This window comes from Callorhinus ursinus, unplaced genomic scaffold (assembly GCF_003265705.2).
Source record: "Callorhinus ursinus isolate GAN/ISIS: 27379988/994484 unplaced genomic scaffold, GSC_fseal_2.0 scaffold12, whole genome shotgun sequence".
NCBI lineage: Eukaryota > Metazoa > Chordata > Mammalia > Carnivora > Otariidae > Callorhinus > Callorhinus ursinus.
Window position 1 is genome coordinate 41,025,000 of NW_027397074.1, and position 26,570 is coordinate 41,051,569.

The window sequence follows — 26,570 nt, forward strand, 5'->3', positions numbered from 1 at the left end:
TGAGTAGTTTTGCATCATCATTCTAATTGTTCTAGTGACCCATCTACAACTCGATTCCCAATACCCAACCATTTATCAGCTCTGCCAGGGAGTCAGCCCAAATCTCTCCAAACCAGGCAACTCTTGCCTGGGGTTTCTTTCAGGGAGAATTATACCCACAAGTTCTAATTTCCTATCCCAGTAGGAAAGGTTGCACAGAGCTTGAGTTTTAATGTCTCTTATTAAAGTATAGCCTGCCTGCTGAATTACGACCAGATTTTCAATCATCATCTTAAATAGGAGTTTATTAATTGAGGGCTTATTAGTCTCCGTATGAAAGCCAAATAGACTAACAGAGAAAGGAGGAAGCACAATAAAATGCAGTCAGACTGTGTCACTGATTAAGTACTTCAGAGCCATGGACAGAAGCTGCAGGTGTATCTCCACTCCCTATTTTAGGACCTGCCATAATAGATACTTGGTAAATGCTGAATGAATGAAAGGAAATTAAACTCCACATCACTTTAGGCCAAAGGCACAGCTAAGGTTCCGTTTCATAAATGGTCAATGCCATCTGGCTCTGCATTACACACTCAACGGCCTGAACTAGAATGATACTACATGTAAGCCCAGGATAACTCTTGATAACAGTGTTAAGCAAAACACTTCATGAAGCAAATCATCTTCATGCTAATCAATATAACAACAGTGATAGACAACCTGAAACACATCCTCCATCACTGGGGCAGGCCTTAAAACACTCAGAGAAAGGATCTGAATAACACTGGGAACAGCAGCTGAAGCTTCACATGAAGCTTTTTTCTACTCAAGACCTTTCTTTCTCTTTCACTGTATTCCACTCTACTACCTTCCCCCAAAACTACAGTTTTCATGTAGGCAAACAAAGGAGATATGATGTCCAAATAGACAGTCACTCAAGCCAAAACATCATCCTGAATCCCAGGAATAAACCAGTTGCTTTATTAAGTGACAAAAAGTCTTTCTAGTCAAACATTTTGGATTGTTTTTTCATGAAGTTTTTATTCTCTGTACCAACACAGACTGTTATTTTTAATCCTTTCTCCATAAGGATGTCAAAAGCTTTCAACCTCAAGGTAAGGCATCAAACCAAAACAGCTTTAAAAGTTCTGTACAATTATGAATATCTTTACAGCTACTCTTACGCCAAGAATCATGTTACACCACTTGAATTCATATAAACACATCTCCTAGAGACCCATTTAACCTGGGCATTTCCGACCCAAAGAGAGCATTTAGACAAACAGCACTCTCACTGTTCCAACCCTATCATTCAATACTGCCTGGCCAGTCTTCTCACACAGATCAGGAAGAATGTGTAGGGGGGAGCGGGGCACAAAAAGAAGAGTCCTGCAATCCTCTCACCCCACCTCCTGCAGATAAACTTAGGTTGTCCAAATAGCACAGTAAAAAGAATTGAAAACTTTGACCATAAACCAACAAAAATCATTTTGCACTGACACATTCTCTTTAAATTCAAACCTAGAAATTTTTAGCAGGACTATAGTAACGAAACTATATTACCTAAAAATTATAAGGGTAGAAGACACTCTGAAAGGATTTTTTTTTTTTTTTTTTTTGAGCATAAGAAATATCATACTGGGGGCGCCTGGGTGGCTCAGTCATTAAGCGTCTGCCTTCAGCTCAGGTCATGATCCCAGGGTCCTGGGATCGAGCCCCACGTCGGGCTCCCTGCTCAGCGGGAAGCCTGCTTCTCCCTCTCCCACTCCCCCTGCTTGTGTTCCCTCTCTCGCTGTGTCTCTCTCTGTCAAACAAATAAATAAAATCTTTAAAAAAAAAAAAAAGAAAGAAAGAAAGATCATACTGGGTCTGATACAAAGTCCCACTGGCCAAGGGTTCTCGCCAGTGGTACTAAAGGGGATGGAGTCAAGGATAAAGCAATTGGGCAAATAAGGACAATGTAATTATGCCCTCCATAATCATGACCTCAAAGACCCATGATGTTCTTTGATCACCAGAAGTTTCATGAGAACAGGGATTTTATTTTGTTCACTGCTATATATAACACCAGCACTTGAACAGTATCTGGCCTATAAGAGGCTCCCAAAAAATTATTTTTTAATTAATACATTGTTCCAGTGCAGTTACTCATGAATTTGCTTAAAGACAGTAGCACATTAATTTACCAATTAGTTCCCGACTAATAAGGAAAAAAAAAAAAAAACCGTAAGACTGGGAGCTGCCATGTCATTTAGGGATTCGTTGATTCCAACAACAAAAATATACTGAGCACCTGCAACGTGCTGTTAACTTTTCTGGTGCTGGGGACACAGTGGTGGACAAGACATGGAGTTCCTGCCTCATGGGGCTTCCATCCTACTGACTCTCACGGGCTGTTGTGTGAAGGACGAGCTATTGGGATAGAATGGAAAAACAGAGGCCAGTTAGGACACTAGTGTAGACCAAAGGTGAGGTGATGATGGCTCAGGCCAGGGAGGAGTTGGTGAGAAGGAATTAGATTCAGGATATATTTTGTACATTTAGAGGTTCATGGGAATAATCTAGGAGGTAGAGAAACTGATAATGTGGGAGAGAGGGGATCCATCCACAAAGCAAAGCCTTTGAATAAGCAAGAGAGCTTGGGATCCCATGCACAGGTAGATGGCCTCAGACCAGGGCAGACACAAGGGATTCACTGTAATAGGAGGGAGGGCAGAGGGTATAGGGACCATAATCTTCCTCAGTCCTAAAGTCTGCAACAAAGGAAAGTCTTATCTCAACAAAACCTATTAGGCTTCAGGTTAAACTCATTCTTTTCTATGACTAAGAAAAGTAATACATGTTATTCATATTTAGAAATTTTAGAAAATACAGAAAAATACTCAAAAGCACACAGTTATCACCTGTAATTCTACCATCCAGTAATAGCCAGTATAAACCTCTGCTGCATTTCATCTGTGAATTTAGATTATAACTAATTTAAAAAAAATCCTTCATCAGTTTACTCTGGCTTTTTTTCCTACCTGCCCATTCCATGTACTTGCTGTTATGAAGAACTAAAGAGTAAAGCACTAGGATATGTGTTGCCTTTTTCATGTCTTCCTTAACTATCAAATAAGCATCTTCTTGCATCTTTATTTTGTGCACAGAATGCATATGCTTCTCATAGAAGGTGTTTCTGTTTATAAAGTTGGTCTTATTGTTAGACTTGAAACTTCTGGCTTTTTTTTTTTTTTTTAAGATTTTATCCATTTATTTGACAGAGACACAGCAAGAGAGGGAACACAAGCAGGGGGAGTGGGAGAGGGAGAAGCAGGCTTCCCGCCGAGCAGGGAGCCCGATGCGGGGCTCGATCCCAGGACCCTGAGATCATGACCTGAGCCGAAGGCAGACGCTTAACGACTGAGCCACCCAGGCGCCCAACTTCTGGCTTTTTTTGTATTCTTCCTTGTGAATCTGGCCCTTTTTCTACATTTTTTGGTTTTCCCAACTGTTTTTAATCTACTTGCATAATTTCACTTTAATAATGAAATTTTATTTTTCAATGAGTATATACTGTTTTGTTCCTCTACTTTAAAAAAATTCTTTCACCTCTTTGGTGTTGAAATTGCTTTTTAAGATAGATTCTCTTTATTCTGCTGAATTTCTAGTTCCCAGGTTCATGGTTGGCTCCACTAAATGAAATAGTGAGATCTTGGCCATGTCCTTTCACATATTTTTCTCTCTTCATCGATGTCTCCCCGCCCCCCCAAGCCTCCAATATTAACCACTCAACAGCATGTTCTAACTGCTTACCGGTATGAGTGGAATGAGTCACGTCCCATCTGCCTCACCTGGTGCTGTGAAGGTCAAGTAAGACCAATGGGGCAGCAACTGTTTCTCAAGCCATTCTAGAAAGTTTCAGTCTTTATGCTTGAATAGGCACTTTGCTTCTGATAAAAGAAGAATTTAATACTCTGAATGGGCACCTGGGTAGTTCAGTGGGTTAAGTGTCTGCCTTTGGCTCAGGTCATGATCCCAGGGTCCTGGGATTGAGTCCCCACATCGATTGAGTCCCCACATCAGGCTCCTTGCTGCAGGGGGAGTCTGCTTCTCCCTCCGCCCCTACCCCTACTCATGCTGTGTGCGCTCATTCTCTCCCTAATAAATAAATAAAATCTTTAAAAAAAAATACTCTGAAAGTAAGGGGTCCAATCCAGCTGAAACAACATAATTCACTCATGTGGTCTTTGCCAAGATCATGGCAGAACAGACATGCGCACACAAAATTCACCATCATCAACTAAGGTTTGTGAGAAACAAATCCTTCCCATCGATAAAACAAGATTACACTTCCAGACCCCCAAAACAAACAAATCCACAGGTTGCATTAAGCAAAGTGTTATAAGCCTTCAAACACCTCTTTCTTAATGAATTTCAACTTTTTCACCCAGAGATAATTTGAAACCCAGCTCTAATCTAGATTGAAGAGCTGAGATCAGATCACAGTGGTAACAGTGGATACAGACAAAAATTGCTAATAAACACTTCTTGAATCACAGCTTCAACTACTATCATTTAGAACATATTCATTCTGCCTAAAACTACTCTCACATTTTGCCTTTTTTCCGTTTATTAAAATTCTAGCAAATGTATTTCTTAAACAATACACCTGATGGTCCCAAATCTAGTATTAACCACTGAAAGATTTTGTGAAAATTTTAAATACCTGAGCCTCATGTTTCTCATTTGCAGAACAAAAATAAATTCCGCTTCTTCACTTGATTATCATAAAGATTAAAAGAGGGAATACATCTGAAAGAAATTTATAAATGCTAACAAACTGCACAAAATTTCAGTTGTTAGACTGAAATTTAAAGTCCTGTGTGATCTCACTCCCTATCTGGGGGAGGGGGTCGGGGGAATAATTTTACTTGTTTTTAGTAGGTAATATATTCACATGGCTCAAAATTCTAAAGTTGCCAAAGGGCATACAGTGAAAAGTCTCCCATTCCTTCCCACCAACCTACCTAATTCACCTGTCAGGGAGCAACTAATATAATCAATTTATTTATTTTTTCAGGTGCATGTACATTTCCCCCCAATTTTTACATAAAAGCTATCGTACTATTCACCATTTCACACCTTTTTTTCCAACTGAACAATACATCTTGGGGACTGTTTCATTTCCATATATCAATAGAGAGCTCCCCCATTCTTTTCACTGGCTGCACGGGAAGCCATCGAGTGAAGGAACCATGATTTATTTACCCATCTCCCACATATTGGTTATTTCCCATCCTTTACTGTTATAGCCTTTTGCTCATGTATAAAGATATTTATAAGATATACGTCCAAAAGGGAATTGCTGGGTCAAAAAGTATACACATTTTCAACTTTGAAAAAGACTGCCAGATTGCCTTCCATAAAAGTTTGTAACAATTTATTCTCCTTCCAGCCATAAATGGAGACTATTTCTCCACATATTGTCAATAAAATCTCTTGTCAAACATTGTTAAATCTCAGCCAACAGGGCAGTGAAAAACGGTATCTCCATGTGTTTTAATTTGCTTTTTCTAATGAATTGGTTTTGGTCCTTTATTGATCAGTAGTCACTCTTTGAATATTAAGGAAATTTATTTCGCTCCCTTTAACTTTCTTTCTCTGTATCCCACTGCACATGCTAAGACCCAGCCACTCTGAGCTGCTTGCTGGGGAAATACTCATTCCTTCTAGCTCCACTCACAAAAAAATTTTTTGACAGTCAAATTCAAAGGCGTTTCAATGTTTATGAAATGTTCCTATATTCTTCTCATAGGACTAATCCTTCCTTCCTCAGGAAGCCCAGGGCACATTTTTAGAGCTGCATAATAGCATCATTTCACTCTGCAATGTACATATAGGAGCTTCTTAAAGTTTAAAACCAAATTCTCCATCTTAGCATCCCCTATGATATCCAACACATTCACTCAATTAATGTGGGACAAAAGACTGAAATAGAAATAGAAATTGTGAATTTTTTTTTTAAGATTTATTTTAGAGAAAGACAGTGCTTGTAAGTAGTGGGGGGGGGGAGGGGTGGGTAGAGGGAGAGAAGCAAACTTCCCACTGAGCACAGAGCCCAACTAAGGGCTCAATCTCAGCACCCTGAGATCAGGACCTGAGCCAAAACAGTCAGATGCTTAACTGACTGAGCCACCCAGGCACCTCAGAAACTAAATTTCTAATTGTATATGTGTCTTTAACCTTCCAAAACAACACTGTAAAATCTAGTGATGGGGACAATAAAATAAAGATCTGGGAACTTGTTCTTTGGCCTAGAAGGTCATATCACAATAAATGCTAAAAAAAAATCCTTCTTCTAAATTTTTTGTTTAATGTTTGTTTGCTTTAACACCCAAATCCTGTGACTTAAATGACTGAAGAACGTAATAAGTAAGATCAAAGTAAGTTGTTTTTTTTTTAAGATTTTATTCATTTATTTGACACAGAGAGAGAGACAGCTAGGAGGGAACACAAGCAGGGGGAGCAGGAGAGGGAGAAGCAGGCTCCTGGCTGAGCAGGGAGCCCAATGCAGGGCTCAATCCCAGGACCCTGGGATCATGACCTGAGCCGAAGACAGACACTTAACCACTGAGCCACCCAGGCGCCCCTCAAAGTATTTTTTAAAGCAATATATTAATTCCCAATAAACCCACAGAAAGGGGATTGACTTCTTTACTAATCAAGGAAATGTAATCTAAAAATCACAAGATACCATTAAACAACTGTCAGAATGGCTAAAATGAAAAAGACAGAAAGTGTCAAATGTGGATGTAGATCAACTAGAACTCTCATATACTGCTGGAGGAAATGTAAATTAGTACAACTATTTTAGAAAGCTGTTTGGAGAAATCAACTAAAGCTACACATATGCCAACCATGTAACCCAGAAATTCTGCTCTAGGTACCCACTCAACAAAAGCACACATGCTATTCACCAAAAGCTACGATACAAGAATGTTTACAGCAGCATTAATCATAACGGTCTAAAATGGGAAAAACCCAAATTTTATCAATAAGATAGAAAAATAAAGTTTTGGTATATTCATACAGTGAAATTCTAACAGCAATGTGAATGAGTGAACTACAACTTCGCACCAAAACATGAATGAATCTCACACACCCAAAGAGTCTATAAGATCCTATTTATGTAAATAACAAAAACAGGCAAAGCTAACCTGATGGTGTTCCAAATCAAGAGAGCCCTTTGGGGTAGGGTTAGGGATAGGGGATATATGAGGGGACTTTTAAGAAGCCAATAATATTCCATTTTTTTTTTTAAGCTGGATGCTGGTTACACACATGCGTTCATCTTATGAAAACCCATTAAACTATACATTTGTGCTTTGTATAATTTTCTGCACATATATTATACTTCAATAAAAAAGTTTACCTAAAATAAAAGCAATAGGCTAAACCTCCAAAAGGGAATATATTTCTTTTTAAATACCCTTCATGTATAAATGTTTTTTTTAAATGTCATGGTGATTATCTGCTACTTGCAAGCCCAACTAATATGCATTGGTTTGACCCAAGAGCCTACTACTAAAAAGATATCCCAGCAAAAGCAATTTTCTTTTTCTGAAACAATGCAGAAACCACAAATGGTATTCAGACTTGTTTGATTGAGGGAAAAAAAAAAAATGAGGTGACCAAAGGAGATCAGCTATATGGAATAAGCAAAGATTGCAGAAAAGATGAAAAGAAATAGAACCTCCTTAAAATGTACAAAAATAGCAATTACTCCTAAATGAGCCTTCTGTGGAGCTACTAAGAAAAAAACAACTATTTATTCCAATGCAGATATGTGCCTCAGAACCTTGCTTCCCTCCCACTATTATTTTAAAACACTGCACAACAGACAAAGAAAGAGAGAGTGCCATGGGAGTAGTAATTAATGGCAAATGCAGGTGTCTGAACAGAGGAAAGCCAAGGGAAATGAAACACAAACTCTTCCACTTCATTAGTGTTCTAAAAATATTCTCATAATACAAAGGCCTGCCCTGCTTATGTAGTGCATATATATATATATATGAATGAGAAACCTCATTAAAACGGTTTTTGTGAATCTTGACCATAACCCAGATACAAATACTTTAGAGATTCAAAATGGAAGCTAAAAAGCTGATGGCACTGAACTTTAGTCAAGCAGTGCTTCAAATAAACACAGAAACAGACAAAATAAAGGTATAGTTAACTCAATTATGTATGCAATGAAAACAGATTTTTCTGGTAAAGGTTTATTTATTTATTTATTTATTTGACGGGCAGGTAGGGGCAGAGGGACAGGGAGAGAGAATCTCAAGCAGACTCTGCACTGAGCGTGGAGCTCAACGTGCTGGATCTCATGACCCTTAGGTCATGACCTGAGCTGAAACCAAGAGTCGGATGCTTAACCAACTGAGCCACCCAGGCGCCCCTGAAGACATGTTTTTAAAATATCTTTTCTATTTGGCTGTGAAATATAAAACTAACACGCCTTCCAAGACTGATGAACAGACCCAAACACTTATCCTCTTCTGAACTTGACATTACTTTCATGTTTAACTTGATCTCAATAGGACTCAAGAAGAAGGCCAAGGAAAAGATCTGAAGTCCAGGCACCTACCAGAGGGAAGTGACTTTGCAGCCAACATTCAAATTCCTGTTGTAAAAGGAACAGGAGAAAGATGATTAACTGAAATTCACAGATAATCCCACAGTTCATGTTGGTCAATGCACAAACTGGTTTTGCAAAGAAACATTGCCAAGGAGGTAGCCCCTCCAGGAAGAAACAAGAAAAAAGACAGGATGCTGTCAAAGTTTTAATTACATAGACTCCTTGATCTTATCTTATCTACCTTCAGGCAAAGGTGTTAATAAGCAGTGAAATTTGCAGAAGGCAGGTAGCAACAAGGAAAACAAGAAAGAGATCTGAATCATCAAACTTGCAGGTGAATTTTTTCTTAAACTTAGAACTCATAATTCTTGGCTCATGTAATGATAAAAAATAAAAATTGGTCTCCCCTTACAGAAGGAAGGATCAGAATTAACTACTAATGATCTGAGCTAGAAATAGGATCAAGGGGAAAAAAAGATCAGAAGTTACCTCCCTTCCCCCAGCAGCAAAGCAGATTTATTAAAGGCATCTATGCTGACCATTCAGCCAAAAACAATCATAAATTGTCGAACACTGACATGGTTAAACAGGTTCAAAGAGAGGATCACCATCATCTAGCCAAGACTAGCTGAAATTGGCCTTGCAATTAGCATTAACAGCAAGAAGAGCATTTGCTGAAGGCCTAACAAGGTCTAGCAGTCAAGTCAGTACATTAATCAAGGCATGACTAGGAGGTCTCACTAAAAGAACTCACAAGTCCACAAAATAAATGAGTAGCTTGGGAAGGGACGAAATAAACAAATGAATAAAGAGCATAAGAGCCGAACATTTAGTCATTCATCAGGCATTTTACCCTGAGTGTTCACAACACTGTAAAGAATGAACATCCATTATTCTTGTTTGTCCAGCCAATTCATCTGTCTCGTAGCAGCACCTCACCAGACCCACACCTGGCCAATGACAGCCCTGATAACTCTGGCCCCAGTTACTGGTTCAGAGTTAGGAGCATGAGTAGAGGCAGTGACAACCAGAGGCAGTAAGCATCTCCAGAATACAGATGCTTAGCTTGCAGGAAATAAGCCAATACCTGCTAAGAGGTACAGTGGAGAAAGCCTGACCGAGAATGAGGCCAGATAAAAACAGGGTAGCAGACGGCAAGAAACAGGACCCTGATGACATGATTTGAGCCCCTAGACCCAGCCATGCCTGAAGCGGGCCCTACTCATGGACTTTTCAGCAATATACACCACCAAATTTTCTTTTATTTTTTTTTAAGATTTTATTTATTTGTTTAGAGGGCACAAGTGGGGGCAGAGGCAGGGGAGAGGGAAAGTGAGGATCTCAAGCAGACTCTCTGATAAGTGCAGAGCCCCAGACAGGGCCCGATCTCACGACCCTGAGATCATGACCTGAGCCGAAATCAAGAGTCAGACCCTTAACCGACTGAGCCACCCAGGCGCCCTACAAATTTTCTTTTAAATTGTCTTTAAGCTCGACGGGTTTCTGTTCCTTACAAACAAAACGTCCTAATGCATCACTACTGCCCTAATCCTTTAAACTCCTTTATAGGAATAATTTTTCAGCCAGAGCACTCACCCCCAATCATTAAAATTTTCGAAAAATATCTTTTGAAATGAAAGATTCCGAGAAATGGATATGAAATAAGTTTGTCCTTTACTATTCCCTGCATCTTAGGAAGCTTTTGGTGACTGGATTATTTGCTCCCGCAAAGGAAAATAAGCTTCGTGGTGTAATTGATTATTCCCACCAGACCGTAATAACAGGTTGCTTGGGCCTTTAGAACACCAAAACCGTTGTTTTTGTTCAGCTCTGGCTTTGTGCATCCCAGGATGTTCACAGGATGAAGTAAAATTTGGAGGTTTTGCTGCTTGAATTCACTTCTTTCTGCCTCCCCCACTAAAAGGGGAGAACTCAAAGGAAGAGTGCATGGGTTTAACGAGCCTCCCTTCTGTCCCCGCTTCTCCACAAACCAGAGCAGTCATGGAGAACCTCAGCTGCCAAGTGCTGGTATCAGTGGTCACATTCTGTGGGTTTGTTAGTCGTTCACATTACAAAACCCCATTCTGACAGGAAAGCACACACATGCCATGGCAGTCCTCCACAGGGCATCTGACCAGTACTCTCTCATATCTGTCCTGAGTAGACAGCAGTACCCTCAAGTTGAGTTCACATTTGACTGCCTACGCACAAGGGTGTGGGTGAGGTGGGAGAATGCTGAACCAGGTTCAGATTGGCAAAAGTTGCCAACATAAAATGGTAGAAAAAACCCAGGATTAGAAGACTAGAGGACCTAGAGCTGGCCTGGCACCAGCCTTGCTACCAACTACACTTGACCTTGGCTAAGCCATCTCACCTTTTAAGATGCCGATTTCCTTATTTTTAACACGTGATGGGTAGAAATGGTTCAGTGCTTTCACTGTGGGTGGTGCTTAGGTATTGGATGATGAAATCAATTTAGTGGATCAAGACCAACATTAAAAACACGATTCTAGGGCTGACGCAGTAATTATACACAATGAATCTAGAACAACTTGTAGCTCCAGAAAGAACATGCTAAAAAAAAAAAAAAAATTGACAATGATGGGCTTATGTTAAAAGAACAGAGGAACCAACTGAAAGTGCACCTACTAGCCAAAACCAGTACAATTATAGCAACAAAATAAATAAAGCACTATTGGACTATAACCCAAAATATAAAATAAACATCCATGAATCCACACTGATATAAATACTGATTAACTGAATAAATCAAAAAATGAGGGATAGACAAACCTAACATGCACAAAACACCAAATAATGTATGTAGATACTCCACTGTCAAGGAGCTGAACGTAACTCCCCACTCCTTAGGTGTGGACTGCACATAGTGGGTTGGGGAAAGAGTAACTTTACAGTGGAGAAACCTGACAAACAGTACCTCAGCAGCTGATCAAGGTCATTTGGAGAGTGACAAATCATTTTCGCAGTACGTACCCTCAATATGCTGTGAGGAGAATGGCACTTCATCTCTCTTATCTTTCTCCCAAAAACACATAACCCTAGTCTAAATCATGAGAAAAACACCAGACGAATCCCAATTGAGGGCCATTCTACAAAATGCCCGACCAGCCTGCCTCAAAATTGTCAAGGTCATCAAAAATAAGGAATCCTGGAATAGAAAAAGTGTATTAGGTAAAAAAAAAAAACAAGGAAATTGGCATGAAGTATAGACTTTGGTTAATAATAATGTATTTGTGTTGGTTCATTTACTGAGACAAATGGACGTTCCTCACGTAAGACAGTAAACATAGGGGAAACTGAGTGTGGGGCATACAGAACTCTAGTATCTTCGCAACTCTTCTGGAAATCTAAAACTGTTCTAAAATGAAAAGCTATTTTGGAGTCGGGAGGGTGATTAAAAGAGTCTGAGCATTACCAGAACAATCTCAGCCCTGCAATTTGCCCCTCAGGGAAGTCACTCACCTTACCTAAGGTCCTCAGTCAGATTTTCCCCGACTATGCAACAAGGTTAATACCTGTCCTGCCTACCTCACAGCGTTATTTTGTTGTGAGAAGCAAAGTAGATTAACGTGATTTAGAAATGTGAACATACATACAAATTATGGCGGTTATGATAACGTCACCATGATGATAACCAGAATTCTCTGGTCCTTTCCCAAGTCAGAGCAGACTCAGGGCTGTCGAGACTCAGTCTTCTGCCTACTGAACCAATGTTTGGATTTCCAAAGGGATCCCCAGACCAGCAGCATCAATATCACCTGAGAACTTGTTAGAAATGCAGAATCTTGGGCCCCACCACAGATCCACTAAATCAGAAACTCTAGGGGCGGGGGCCAGCAATCTGTGTTTTAACAGGCCCTGCAGGCCATTCTGGAGCTGCTGAAGCTTGGAACCACCGCCCCAGAGAAAATGACAGGTCACGGGGGTAACTGTGAGTCCCATTCACATGGGCCACATTCCTCCAGCTGGCTTCCTTCCCAATTAGCAACCACGTGGCTCACATCTCCTCTGAAGTCCCCTTCACATCTACTAACACTTAGCCAATTCTCACACAACTCCTCTGAGAGAGTGGAGGGAGACACAGTACTACACACGGGGATGTGGGCAAGTCCATGATATGCTAAGCTTCAGAATGAGCTAAGTAGCTACAGCAAGACACAAGAACATGGCTTTATTTTGCCCAACTCATCTGTCAAGTTATTAGCAATGAAGGAAAATCAGGGCACCTCTCTGGACTATTACGCCCAACAGGTTACCAACACCCAAATTCCAACATTTTGTCCTTCTGGTCCCAGGCCTTTGTCAGACAAGGTGTCTTAATCTGTGGATCAGAAAGGGCAGATACCTTACCTAAATATCCATCCATGCTTATCTGCAAACACCTATGAAAATAAAACCTTGGGATGCCAGGGAGCCCAAGACACTTCCAGGCCCTTAAACAAGGAACAAATGATGCAGAACTCAAAGTAATGAACCAAGTGGAATTCTACTAGAAAAACACGAATTACAAGTCAAGGGTACAGCTCCTTAGCAGGTTTGCACGAAGAAGCCCACACCATCCCTTCTCTGAACCACGTTTAGGCCACAGCTATTACCCCTTTTCGACTCAGTATTGGCATTATTCCTAAGGATACACACACAGTAAACATAAGACAACCCTGGGCTAGAAAAAGACAGAGTTAAACACCTACTTAGGGCAAACTGGACGCTGTTTGTGTACGTGTATATTGACAAGGTAAAAAAAACTGCCAACACAGAGTCTCTGTGAAGAACAGAGGCAGGACGTGCTTGGGTCTTGAGACAGGAATATGACGTCTCAGCACAACTCATAAATAATCGGCATAAAAATATACGTCAACCAATAATCATTTTTTCATTCACTTCCACTTTCCTTATTCCCCACTGACAGCCTTCTGGAAATAGAGGCTGTGGCCCATAATTTACTGACGAAAAGAAAAAAGATAAACAATATGCCATCACGTAGGCAAATTTACCGTAAATCAGAAAACCAACTAAGAGTGAACTGGCACTAGCCAGACAGTTCCTGTCTGCAGGTACCCTGAATACCTGTCTTCACAGGCCATCTAACAATCTAGCTCAAAGTTATACCAGATCTTCTCCTGTCTCTACCATCCCTCCTCCCCACCAATGAACACAAAGAAACTGCTCCAGTAATAGAGCATTTAAACTGATGAAAGTATATCCCCTTACTTAGAAACACTCTGTGGCTCTCCAGCTGCAGAGGACAGAGTAACTGTGCACTGCCCTCAAGCTCCCCTGAATTGCTCCCCTCTAGCTACATCAGATAGCACCTCTTGCAGTCCGTTGTTCAACACTCCCTTGGCCTAAAATGTCTTGATCTTTAAAATCTTACCACATTTCAAGGTCTTGCTCTTGTTCACATTCCACCCCCCCACCCCCCCCACCACCCCCATCCCCAGGAGCTCTCTGCTGGTTTACTCTTTGGAATTACTCTCCTGCATTCATCAGCAATCACGTAAGTAACCTTCCCCTTCACACGTACACCATCCCCCCAACCACTGAATGGCTGCAAGAATTAAATCAAGTGATATCCTTTCAAAAAGTACTGAGAAGAGTGCCTCACTGTTTGTAGATAATCCATTAAAGAAAGCTACTATTATTAGCATTAAATGGTCCTCCTATCTTATGACAAGTTACCCTTCCCCAACCTACCTCTTAGCTGGCATTGCCCAAGGTACCACATGCATCTCCTCTCCCCCCTTTCTCTCCGGGGACCTGACCAAAAGGTTGTACAGGTTGGGCCTCTCTTGGAAACTTCAACTGCCATAATTTCAACCAAACCAGTGACTCACGGAGGTGATTACCTGCCCTCTCTTCTGAGTTACCTGCTGGACATCTCCAATGACGCCAGCCGTACACTTCAAGTCTAGCATGTTCAAAACCAAAAGCTTTCTTGTTCCCTAAAAGCTATTCCATCTTCCTATTTTCCCTTATAGTATTCATGGCACCTTAAATAACACAGTCACATAGGCCTGAAACTCTAAAGTTGCTTTTTTTGTTTGCTTTAATATTTACTGCACAATAATACATTGATGTGGAACAAAATTCAGAAGGTGCAATTTCCATCATGATCACACCTGTCCTTTTGCCACCGTTCTCCCTTTCTTGGGGAATCTGATGTTACCAACCTCTTGTGCATCCTTCAAAAGATACTTTATATTTATGATACACAGTGGGTACCAGTAAACGTTTATCAACCAGTTCTCTGGAAAAACAAAAACAAAACCCCTGATTTGTTGCCTAATTGTTTTAAAGTTTTGATCCATGTGGAATTTATTTTTCTGTAAGGTATGATGTAAGGCTGCAACATTTTTTACCTGATTGTACCAACACTGCTTATTATCTCCCACAGAATCATCTTTGCCTTCTCCATCAACCCGTCCCCTAGACCCCTAAGGTACCTAGGGACTATCATTCTAACCTTCCAGTATTTCTGAGTTGTCTTTTTCTTTTTCTGCCCATTGTTACCACCCCAGGCCAGGCTCACCGTGCTTGTATTCCCTGCCTCTTACCTCTACCAGCCCTAGAATACTTCCTCTAAGATGGCTCCCACCATGTCCCCTCCTTTGTCACGGTCTACAGAATAAAGTCCAAACGCTTCCTAGGGGATTCAGGATCCACTCCAGCTCGGCCCCAACCTACCTCTCTGTTCTCCTATCCTGTCACTTTTTCCATTTAAAGCTGTTCTTATCAAACTGGAAGGTTCCCCATTCCTTAAAACGCAACACCCTGACTCATCCTGCATTTTGTGCAGGATATGCTTTCTACCTTGCCCTCTGTTCCCTTGCTTCATCCTATGAATCCTTTGAGGGTTGGCTCAAATGCCCACTTCTCTGCAAAAGCGCCTCTGTGCTCCTCCAATAGGGCAATATCTCGTTCCCAGCCAGTACCCACTCCTCCTAGTCTCTCACAACTGTGCCCTTATATCTGCCTCCTGGAATGAATGTTCCCGGACAGCAGCGCTGGGACCAATTTCTTCAAGCTCCCTGCTTCTAGGTAGCACTTTATACACAATAAATTGTTTTTAATGAAATGAAAATGCCTTTAGTGTGCATCAGAGACACCAAAAGGCCTTGCAAAAACGCAGATTGCCAGGCCCACCTGCAGAGCTTCTGATTCAGTAGGTCTGGGGGAAGGCCCAAGAATCTGCATTTCTAATAAGTTCCCAGGGAATGCTGATTCAGCAACTCCTGGAACCCACTTTGAAAACCACTGCCTCAGACCACACCTCAAACCTCAAACTGAAAGCCTTTAGAAACTGGGACACTGTAGGTCCAAACATCTCATGGAGGAAAAAATCTTCTCAAGCCAGGTGTCATTTAGATATGGGTAGATTTCACCCTGTCCTTCCAGTTCGGCCTAAAAAGGCAGTGAATGTTCCAGGGCCACAGAGACAGAGGCACTGCGGGGACTGGGTCCATCCTCTGATTCTCTGGCTCCCAGCCCAGTGCTCTCCCCAAACCGAGGGCCCCTCTGGCCAAGGCCTGGCAGTAGAAGCAGAAGGACCAGACCGCACCCTGCTCTGGTCACTGGTTCCCTTTGTGACTGGGAGTAAACTACTTAAGCCTCTCCAGGCCTCTGACAACCAGGGTTTCTTTGAGTGGAAGTCAAAGAAACCAACTTGGCAAATGAAACGCAAAAAAACTATCTTGGAAAAATAACAGCATCGAGAGCATGCTATGAAGTCGCACACACAAGTTGTCTTTCTAATGCCGGCTTTATTCAGTCATAAAGCAAGTTCATCATAATCAAAAAGCAGGTTCAGGACTCCAAACTCAGTGACATTTCACCACACGATTAAACTTGGCTTCTTACACAGCACCCAGAGCAGAACACAGGACAGGCCACACAAGAAACAGATAACAGAGGGGTGTAGGAAGTTAAGAAACCAAACATGAAGTCAGTGTGTGGGCGCACAGTTGAGATAAGGCCTGGGTCCGGTCTGGTGCGGGTCAGCTCTCGGCACTCACTGCTTCTGATGTGCAAGCAGGGAAGGATCCACTCTGTTCCGAAATCCATCCGGCAGAGCCTTCCGCGGCAGCTGCCTTTTTTAAGTGGTCACCGAGGGCACAGGTCTGAAGAGTCTGACAGTTTGCTGCCCAAATCCTCCCCTTTGTTTTTTTTAAGACTTTATTTATTTGACAGAGAGAGAACGAGGGAGAGCGCACAAGCAGGGGGAGCAACAGAGGGAGAGGGAGAAGCAGGCTCCCAGCTAAGCAGGGAGCCCGATGTGGGACTCGATCCCAGGGCCCTGAGCCAAAGGCAGACGCCCAACCGCCTGAGCCACCCAGGCGCCCCAATCCTCCTCTTTTTCGTGGGATTTATGGGTCTCGGCCCCCGCAGACCTCCTCTGGTTCTGCTCGTTATCAGTTCTGGGGAGTCACCTGACATTAGTCCCGGCGGTATCTCCTAGCTGCAGTACCTTTAACTGCTAGCACCATCGCTTGATACAGGCTTCTCCTTGACATGAGAGACTCCATTTTGTTCTCCACTACCAGTTTAAGGAATTGAGAGAAGCTGAGAGGCAAGCCCTGGCACAGCTTCATGAGAACTGAAGCCAGACCACAACAGCGTGGCACAGACAGGAATGATCTGGTCAGGACACACCCTCAGCAGCAGAATCTCCACGGTCCTTGGCATTGGACCCAGTGTCCAGCCTGTCTTGCAGGGCCCCCCAGGGCCCGGGAGAATGGAGCCCTTGTTCTGGTCTCAGCAAACTAGATACAAAGAAGTGACTCCTCAAGTGGAAATCAGGAAGGGTGAGTGGCTGCTGGACAACCAAAGAACAAGTAATTGCTCCCCACCCTCTGTTTGGTAACTGGTAAACTGCGACCATGACAGCCACCTCATAGGTTATCGGAAGATCGAAGGAGGCCGTGAAGCCAAGCACTTGGGCTAGCACACAGCAGTAAGTGCTTCAGTTAGGGTCTTCCCTATATTCTTGGAGGCCTTCCAATACCCCAAACTCACTGCATCTCAGACGCTAGACAATGATCTACTTTAGAATTAGAGCCAGCAAGTGATTAAGCTACTTCCATGGCTATGCTAGAGAATAGGTTGTTCTATCTCATTCAGTTTCAGTTACAAAGGTGCTAAAAACTCAACTTTGGATTCAATTCCCACTAGCAAATAAACAAACCTGTGTAGCGTCATAGAAAGCAATTCAAAAGCTCAAAAGGGACATTAAATCCCTCCTCCCACTCAGTTCCACCTGGCCTCCCCTCCCGCAAGCCGCAAAAAGACACAAACAGGGCAGGATTTTGCTTGGGTCATCGTCTGATTCCCAGCCCCATTCTCTTTCTCCTCCTTCTTTAGACAATCAGCAGCCTGAATCATGACCTACAGAAAAATGGAACTTTTTTCCCCAGAGTCCCAATTAAAATCCAGACTCATTCCCTTTGAGCCACACATCCCCATTGTAACTGACCAATTCCCTGTGACTGTTTAACATCTCCATCCCCTATCTAAACTGTAAGCTCCTCGAAGGGAACTTCCACATCTGTCTAATGCATCACCATATCCCCTGTACACAGTCTGGCACCCACACGGTGTGTGTCCTCAATAAATGCTTACTATGTGTATAAGCAGAAATCCTTCTCCCGTGTTTGCATTCCAGGGAGGCATTTACTTCAAGTTTAATAATGTTTGTGAGATTTAAAAAATAATAGTTTAGCTTTTGCTTTGTAACATTTCAGATCACTGTCCACCACAAACAATTTGGGGAAGAAAAATTTGTTTTATAAAAGTTAAACTATAAAGTTCTTGTATTACAGCATTTGATTATCAAGAAAGAAAACAAGTATGGGAATCTTTAATGGTACCACATTTTAATACGTAAGTGGAGAAATGTTATGTTGAGAAAAGTGTTTGACCCACACTTTTTTTTTTTTTAAGATTTTATTTATTCATTTGAGAGGGAGAGAGACAGAGAGAGCACAAGCAGGGGGAGAGGCAGAGAGAGAGGGAGAAGCAGACTCCCCTCTGAGCTGGGAACCCAACATGGGGCTCGATCCCAGGACCTTGGAGATCGTGACCTGAGCTGAAGGCAGATACCTAACCAGCTGAGCCATCCAGGCGCCCCTACCCACACATTTCTTTTTAATCAGATTTTAATATGTTAACTGTAGAGAGTAAACAAAACAATAAATTTGATTTTAAACTGATAGTCACAGATCCTTTGATGATCTCTTGCGCCGTTCATGGCAATTTGATTCTGTTCTGCTTACATTAAAGCTATTTTTCAATTCGGGTCCATTCTCTGTGAGTAAACACAGACATCCAGAGTGACATAATGCTTATCTGAAGAAATTTTATATGAAAGCAACGTGCTTCTCAGCCATAAATCCACTTATTATTATTTAAGAATCATATTCCACTCATATTCCAGGGGTCTTGGGGAGTCTAGAAACAATCACATTCTGACTCACAAACAGATTGAGGCAGGGTGATGATAAATCAAGTCCAGAAAAATTCGATTTCAGGGCATAAACTCTGTGACTAAGAACAATACATTACCATTGCATTTTCTGTATTTTTCCAAGATGAAGGAAATATTTCATCAACTTTTTAAAACAAAAGCATCAGAGAAATAACTAAAGGAACAACTCCCTCATGCTGCTACTCTATTTATTATCAAAGAGGTTTTGAATTTTCACGTAGGTGAAGCAAGCCCAGGAATGACACTGTAAGACTACACCCTGCCTGCTATAAGCTTCTACAAAGAATCTTCTTCCAGCAAATCAATATTTCTCAATCTTTTCACATAAGAGGGATCATTTATGAAAAATATTTTACTTCAGACTTTTAAAAAAATCAAGTATCTTTGATTTTAACTTATGAAAAATCTCAGATATATGTAAAAGTATACAGCAGCACTGTCCCAAAAGAAATGTAATATGACCCCTATTTGCAATGTTAATTTTTAAGTAGCCAATTAAAAAGAGTAAAAGGAAACAGGTGAAAGTGGTTTTAATTATATATTACTGTACTATGTCCAAAATATCATTTGTGAACATATAAACAAAAATTATTGAGATAATTTTACATTCTTTTCTGTACCAACTCTTCGAAACTCAGTGTATATGTTACACTTGTAGTACGTGCCAATATGGATTAGCCACATTTCAAGTGCTCAGTAGCCGCATGTGGCCAATGGCTGCCCTAGTAAACAGCAAATATAGAGAACAGTATTTAAAACTCCATGAATTCATCACCCAGCTTCTGCCATCATTAACTTGTTCCTTCTAAACCCTCTGCCCAACCTCAAATTATTCTGAAGCAAATGCTAAAAAAATTGTAACATTTCATCCATGTTCAAATTTCCTTATCTTCTTTTTTAACAGTTGTATAGTTGTTCAAATTGGGATCTAAACAATCAACTATGAGGATCTCTTTTTAATGACATTTTTTGATGACACCGACGTAACAGTTGTAGTTTTTGGAAAACACTGCTCTAGCCCCGAGACACAACAATAAACAAGACTCAAAGGAACTTCTGGTTTACTTCCTGACTGCCCATTAGGACCACTCAAGGAGGCTTTACTAAGCAATACCAGTTCCATCAACGGGCAAATGGATAAATAAAACATGGTATTAAATACAATGGAGTGGTATTAGGCAATAAAAACAATGAAGTGCTGATTCAAGCTATAACAGAGATGAACTCTGAATACAACAATTCCGTGATAGAAGCTAGACAGAGAAAGACAACAGACTGTATGATTCCAATTACATGAAATGTCCCGGATAGGCAAATCCACACAGACATAAAGTAGGTTAGTGGTTTCAGGGTAAAAGAGAAGACTGCTAATGGGTGTGATTTCTTCTGGGGTGATGAAATGTTCTAAAATTAATTATGGTGATAGTTACACAACTATGAATATGTTCACTTATCAATAAAATAGGGAACAAAATTTAGTTTAAATTCCGTAACAGTTTTAATTCGTTTTTAATAACAGCATTACCATATACATGAAAAAATAGTGCATATAAAAGACATTTATTCTACAGACACTGTTTGTTTTGTGACTGGGTCTGAGATCTCCTTGCAATATAGCCAAGGTGAAAACAACCAGAATGGGTACTTTCCATGGATTTGAATAACTGGGATTTCTTTTACCTCATCCCAAATTGATGAAGGCATTACAGTATTGTGGATCAAAAAGTGGGAAACAAAATGCTACATTCCAATGACTTTTTTCACAGAATATTTTAACAGAATATAACCAAATATAATTGTTTCAAATTCTCTTTTTAACTGAGCACCTACTATGGATAGGATACCACGCTTAGTGGTCTGAGGGACAGAAACATGAGGAATGGATATTAGCCCTGCTTTCAAGCCATTTACAATCTAGTAAGGGAGACAATACATCTGAATAAATAACAAGCCAGGAGGCACTGGGGTGGGGGAATTGGTTGAGAATGGAGGGAGGGATGAAAGGAACAAAGTGCTAAAGGAAAGAAAGAAACCCACATACTCAGTGGTCAGAAACTGAACTGGGGACTCTCACATTTTTTTTTTTTAATGCTGTAAGAGATTGAATTCAAAGAGATTATTCTGGCAGAAGTGGCTTATGAGTTCAGCCTTGAAAGACTTGGGTTTTTCACACTGAGAGACAATGAAAGAGCTTTCTAGGCAACAGGAGTGTAGGGGCAAAGGCAAAATGCTTCATTGCTGAAGAAAGTTCAGGCTGCCTGTGCACAGGGTTGCGGAATGAAGAGTGAAGGGGGGCTCTGAGCCCAGGCTGCCAGATACTGACTCTAGGCTAAGGACTCTAGGCTTAAAATGGGGACAGAAAGGACCTGGGGTTTCAGTCTCAGATCCATCTAGTATTAGCTGTAAAGCAGCCTCATCTGGAGTACAACTTTTCCTACCCTCACCTGGAGGTATAAAAACAGTGCCTACTCAGGGCGCCTGGGTGGCTCAGTTGGTTAAGCACCTGCCTTCCGCTCAAGTCATGATACCGGGATCCTGGGAATGAGTCTCACGTCAGGCTCGCCGAGGGAGTCTACTTGTCCCTCTCCCTCTGGCCCTCCCCCCAACGCATGCTTTCTTCCTCTCTCTCTTCATAAATAAATAAAATCTTTAAAAAACAATAATAACAGTGTGTACTCTGGAGTCACTCTGAGGATTAAAGGCAATAACTCATCTACAGTACATAGGACAGTACAGCACAAGAAGTTCAGCAGCTACCGCTGTTATTAATTTCATCATTATTAACTATATAAGCCACTCAGGAATTTTGAGCAACACCATGACAGCACTTAAAGAATTCACCTGACTGTGCTATGCAGGAGAGCCTGAGGGAGGAATGTCCACCTGTAAGTAATGTTAGGACAGGGTGCAGAAGTCCCTAAGACCCCTGAGCAAACTTGGTGCAGGGGCAACAGGAAAGAATTGATGTGAAAGGTGCTGAGGAGGAGAGAGCCAAGAGTTGGGGTAAGCATGAACATGGCCTGAACACTAGTGATTGGGAACTCAAGAGGGAATTTTCCAGAAGAGAGGGCTAAGGGCGCCTGGGTGGCTCAGTTGGTTGAGCGACTGCCTTCGGCTCAGGTCATGATCCTGGAGTCCCGGGAGCGAGTCCCACATCGGGCTTCCTGCTCAGCGGGGAGTCTGCTTCTCCCTCTGACCCTCTTCCCTCTCATGCTTTCTGTCTCTCATTCTCTCTCTCTCTCTCAAATAAATAAATAAAATCTTAAAAAAAAAAAAAAAGAAGAGAGGGCTAAGAAGCTGATGAATAAGATGCAGACAGAAAAGACATTCACGGGGAACTACAAACAAGTGTCAATTATGTACGGAAGGCTCTTTCAACTGACCAGCTCCCATCTTCCTTTGTGTGCACACCCCTATCACTTCTGTGGGTATTCTAGGTTAGAGGGCTCCCCAACCCTCCCAGGAGCACTCCTGAAATGGAATTAACAATTAAGAAAACATCGTACTTCCCAGAAGCACACTATAAATAAAACTGGATTATTCAGACCCTCAAGTAAGGGAAAAACGTTATACTACCTCCTAAAACTGGAATGGAGGTAGAAGAAAAAAAGGATTACAAATTCCTTTCCACTCCTATTTTGCCATTAGCCCTTTAGGTGGCAACCATGAAATGCCTATTTAACTTCCCCTTGCCCTCAGTTTCACTACAAGAACACAAAGAGCTGAAATGTAGTTATTTTACTAAAGGGTTGCTGCAAAAGCGTTTAGAATTAGCCGTGGTTTCTTTTCTTTTTTTTTTTTTATGGAAACAGAGAAACTAGCTGGCTTTCCAGCACTTTCCTTAAGAGGCACACAGCATTACTGTGTTCAGTACCACAGTTGGTAAAACCCATGCGATTTCTCTCTAGATTTAGGTGGAAGTTGCAAGTGAAAATTTCCTTTGCTCCTTATTAAAAGTCCCCCATCTACCAAGCCCACAAACCATAAACTCAACCACAAAAAAAATCAATGGCAGTAAGAGTCTCAACAATACAGGGGCGACTGAGTGGCTCAGTCGTTAAGCGTCTGCCTTCGGCCCTGGTCTTGATCCCGGGGTCCCGGGGATCAAGCCCCGTGTCGGGCTCCCTGCTCCTTGGGAAACCTGCTTCTCCTTCTCCCACTCCCCCTGCTTGTGTTCCCTTTCTCGCTGTGTCTCTCTCTGTCAAATAAATAAATGAAATCTTAAAAAAAAGTCTCAATTCAGAAAATAGTACAACTAAACGCTTGATATTACCAGCAGTAAGTTTACAGCCCAACCTCACGTGCTTTTAATGTATTGTATCACTGGACTCTATCGTTAACAACTAATTAGTGAGAGCAGGAGAGATTTCTGTGTCATGGAAGGAGCTAAAGATTCAGAGTCAGACAGACTATTAACAAAAATCTAGCTTAGCAATTTACTATTGACTGGGGGCAAGTTCTCGAACCTAGGCTGCAGTTTCTTGATATGAAAAATGAACCTCAAAACACTGCCTATAAGCTGGTGAAGATTAAATGAGATAATGCAACCTTTGGCAGCCTGGTAGTATCTGTCCTACAATGTAACTATTAGCTAGTACTGAAACTATCTCAATAATACCAAAGCACCAAATATTCTTTTGACAAGCAATAGTTTTTATTACAAATAAAGCTAAACGTCTATTGATTGTAATAGTGAAAACCACATTTTAGTTTCTTGGAAGTGGTCCAGCACAACAGAAAATGAACTAGAATTTTAGTTCTGTCAGGATAATCTTGGGGAAACTGGTTAAGCTGCTAGAGCTTCAACTTCCCATCTGCTTAGAACTACCTAGCTAATAATAAGACTGTGATAATGTTTAATGAGGTAATCTATATAAAGTTCTAGCACATATCCAGGTCTTAGTAGGTACTCAATCTATAGTAATTATTGGTATTTGTTAATTTTCCCAATAGAAAAAAAAACGGATAAATAAGCACGAAAATCAAAACCAGGTATGAAACCACCATTCTTCATATTTTACAGAGTTTTTATTCATTTATTCCATAATTTTTTCTTACAGACCTCCTGTGTATCAGGCATTGTTGCTGACTTTGGGGACGGAGTGATGAACAAGACCGGTAAGGTCTCTGCTTTCCTGGAACTTCCATTCTAGTGGGGGAAGACAGATAGTAAACAGCCCAAGGAGATAATTTCAGAGAGAGAGCGCTAGGAGGAACACCAAACAGGGTGGAGTGCCAGCAAGTTGGGGGGGGGGGGGCGGAAATGGTCATTTAGCTAGGGTGTATTTCAGCCCAAGCCTGCCTGGTGTCCTTTGGCCAGAAGGGGAAACCTAATCTTGTAAGATGCTCGGATGTAGAGTGTGGATGATCTGAAGTAAGACCCACATTTTTACCTGTGTTAGGATCTCTTTTGCAGCTGCAGCTTAAAATATTTATAAACGCCCAGCCCAGTTCTCAAACTGTGAGGGTCAGTGCACCATCTGGGGGGGAGGGAGCTTCAGATGCACCTTAGCACAGTTCCCAGACAAGTCAAAACCGACGACTTCAGAGCCCCCTCAGCTCAGGGTCCCGACTGAGACTGGTACTTTGTGAGACGCAGGAAGAAGAGTACAAGTGTGCCGAAGGTGGCCGGAAAGTTGCATTAACGAAGGACGGCGGCTTGCTCCGGAAAGAAATAAATATCTGGACGATCTACCATAATGCCCTTCAGGGACTCTAGAGGCTGCAAACGTTTCCCAGGGCGCTCGGACGCCCAAGGGGCGGGTGCCCCTGGCGGGGAGAACCGGGAGTGGGGCAAGCCGAGCCAGGGGACGCAGGCGAGCTGGGCGCCTGCAAGGCCAGCGTCGCCCGGGTCCCCCCAGCACGCCCCAACCTGCGGATGTGGTAAAGCGTAGCGCTCGGCCCACTTACACAGGTTTCCTGTGCCTCTCACCCCGGCGCCGCGCCTCTCGGCTGCCCAGGACAGCCTCTCCGCGCCGAATCCTCCGGCGCCCGGACCCAGGCGCCCGCGTTCGGCGCCTCCTCGCCGTCTCCTCGCCGTCAATCCCGGCCAAACCGTCCCCTTCAGAGCAGCACCACGGCCCTACCTCCCCGGAGCCTGGCGCCGGCCGCGACCGCAATCTCCCCTGCTCGGGGCTGCCCCACCAGCCGGTTCTTCCCTGGGCGACAGGAGACAGACTCTGGTCCTACGGTGACTGGTGGCGCCCCCCAAACCTCAGCCCTTGCGAGCCCGCACCGCCTCTGGCCCCCACCACCCCAGAACCATTCTGGCGGGCGTCCCAGCGCTTACCTGCACGCTCCGCCGCCGGGGACGCCGCCAACTTCTCCGGTGTGCGGCTTCGGGCTTGGTCCACACACTCGGGAGGCGGCAAAGCCCGCTTCTCCGGTCCCTCCGCAACGCGCAGCCGACAGTTCCCGTGCCAGCCGCAGGAGCCCGAGGCGGGGACGGCCGCTCGGAAGGACAGCGGGGCCCGAGCCCGCGCCGTGCACCGGCCGCCTTGCGCTGGGGTCTCCTGCACTGCCCTGCCTGGCTCGGTGGCGCTGCAGTCGCGCGGCCAGTTCCCGGTACTTTGCCCAGAACTTCTCCGCGCGCTGCCAGTAGATTAGCTGGAGGAGCAGCGCAAGGCGGGGAACGGGGAGGAGGAGCCTGTGGCCGTCCTGGGGGCGGAGCCACACCGGCGGGGCGGGGAGGGCGGCTGAGTGACCACACCAATCAGGAGTCGACCCCGAGGAAGAAGGTGGAGCGATATACTTGAAAGGAGCGAATGGATTCCATGACGCAGTCTGGGCGGTTGGGACCCCGGTTCCCCGCAGGTGGGAGGGGAGGAGGGAGAGGAGAGCTGCAGCAGCGTCGCGAAGGGGCTCAATAAGTGTTCCTCGAGTGGCATTTCCAGGCCGGGGAAGGAGGGAAGAGAGGGAGAACAGAGAAAAGTGAGGGCGGCGCGGGAGGGGCTGGTTTAAGGAGACGGTTCCAGGAGACACACGTGCGAACAGGCAGAGGACTCGACCTCTTGAGGAAGTCAGAGGCAAAGGGATTGAGAACGGAGGGGAAAAAAACGTAGTGAAGGGAGGGTTGCAGGCATCGGATGACGAAGGACAGATTCGGCGTGGGACACCCGCCCAAGAGTGTGACCCTAACATCCAGAGGCATTGGGTGCAAATTCGTGCCGGGGTGCCAGGAGAAGACTGAGGGGAGTGTGGTCGTTTTGTTCTACGCTGTTCATGTGCAAGAGGGAAGGGAGAAAGAGCATCATAGTTAACAACATGCTGGAGCTCCTTGATAGACAAGGAAGTCCCCCCGACTTAACTGCCCGCTCGCTCCTCCGGCTCCTTTGATCCTACCAAGAATGCAGCAACTGAGCACCTGGGCCAGTTTGGAGACTGCAGATGTGTCGAGTGCCACAGGTGGCTGGGTGGAAAAGGAATTAACATTTACTGAGCGCCTACTGTGTGCGCCTGGAGCAGACGTGG

General features: G+C 43.1%; 1 protein-coding gene across 7 annotated transcripts in view; it reads right to left on the minus strand.

Moving 5' to 3' along the window:
* OSBPL3 (oxysterol binding protein like 3) overlaps positions 1-25,720 on the minus strand; it is a 173,154-nt gene extending 147,434 nt beyond the window's left edge. For all 7 annotated transcript variants that reach the window (XM_025873042.2, XM_025873043.2, XM_025873039.2 and 4 more), the window contains exon 1: positions 25,390-25,720. The gene's annotated coding sequence lies outside the window, so the exon portion shown is untranslated. The remainder of the gene's footprint in view (positions 1-25,389) is intronic.
* Positions 25,721-26,570: the final 850 nt, after the last annotated feature.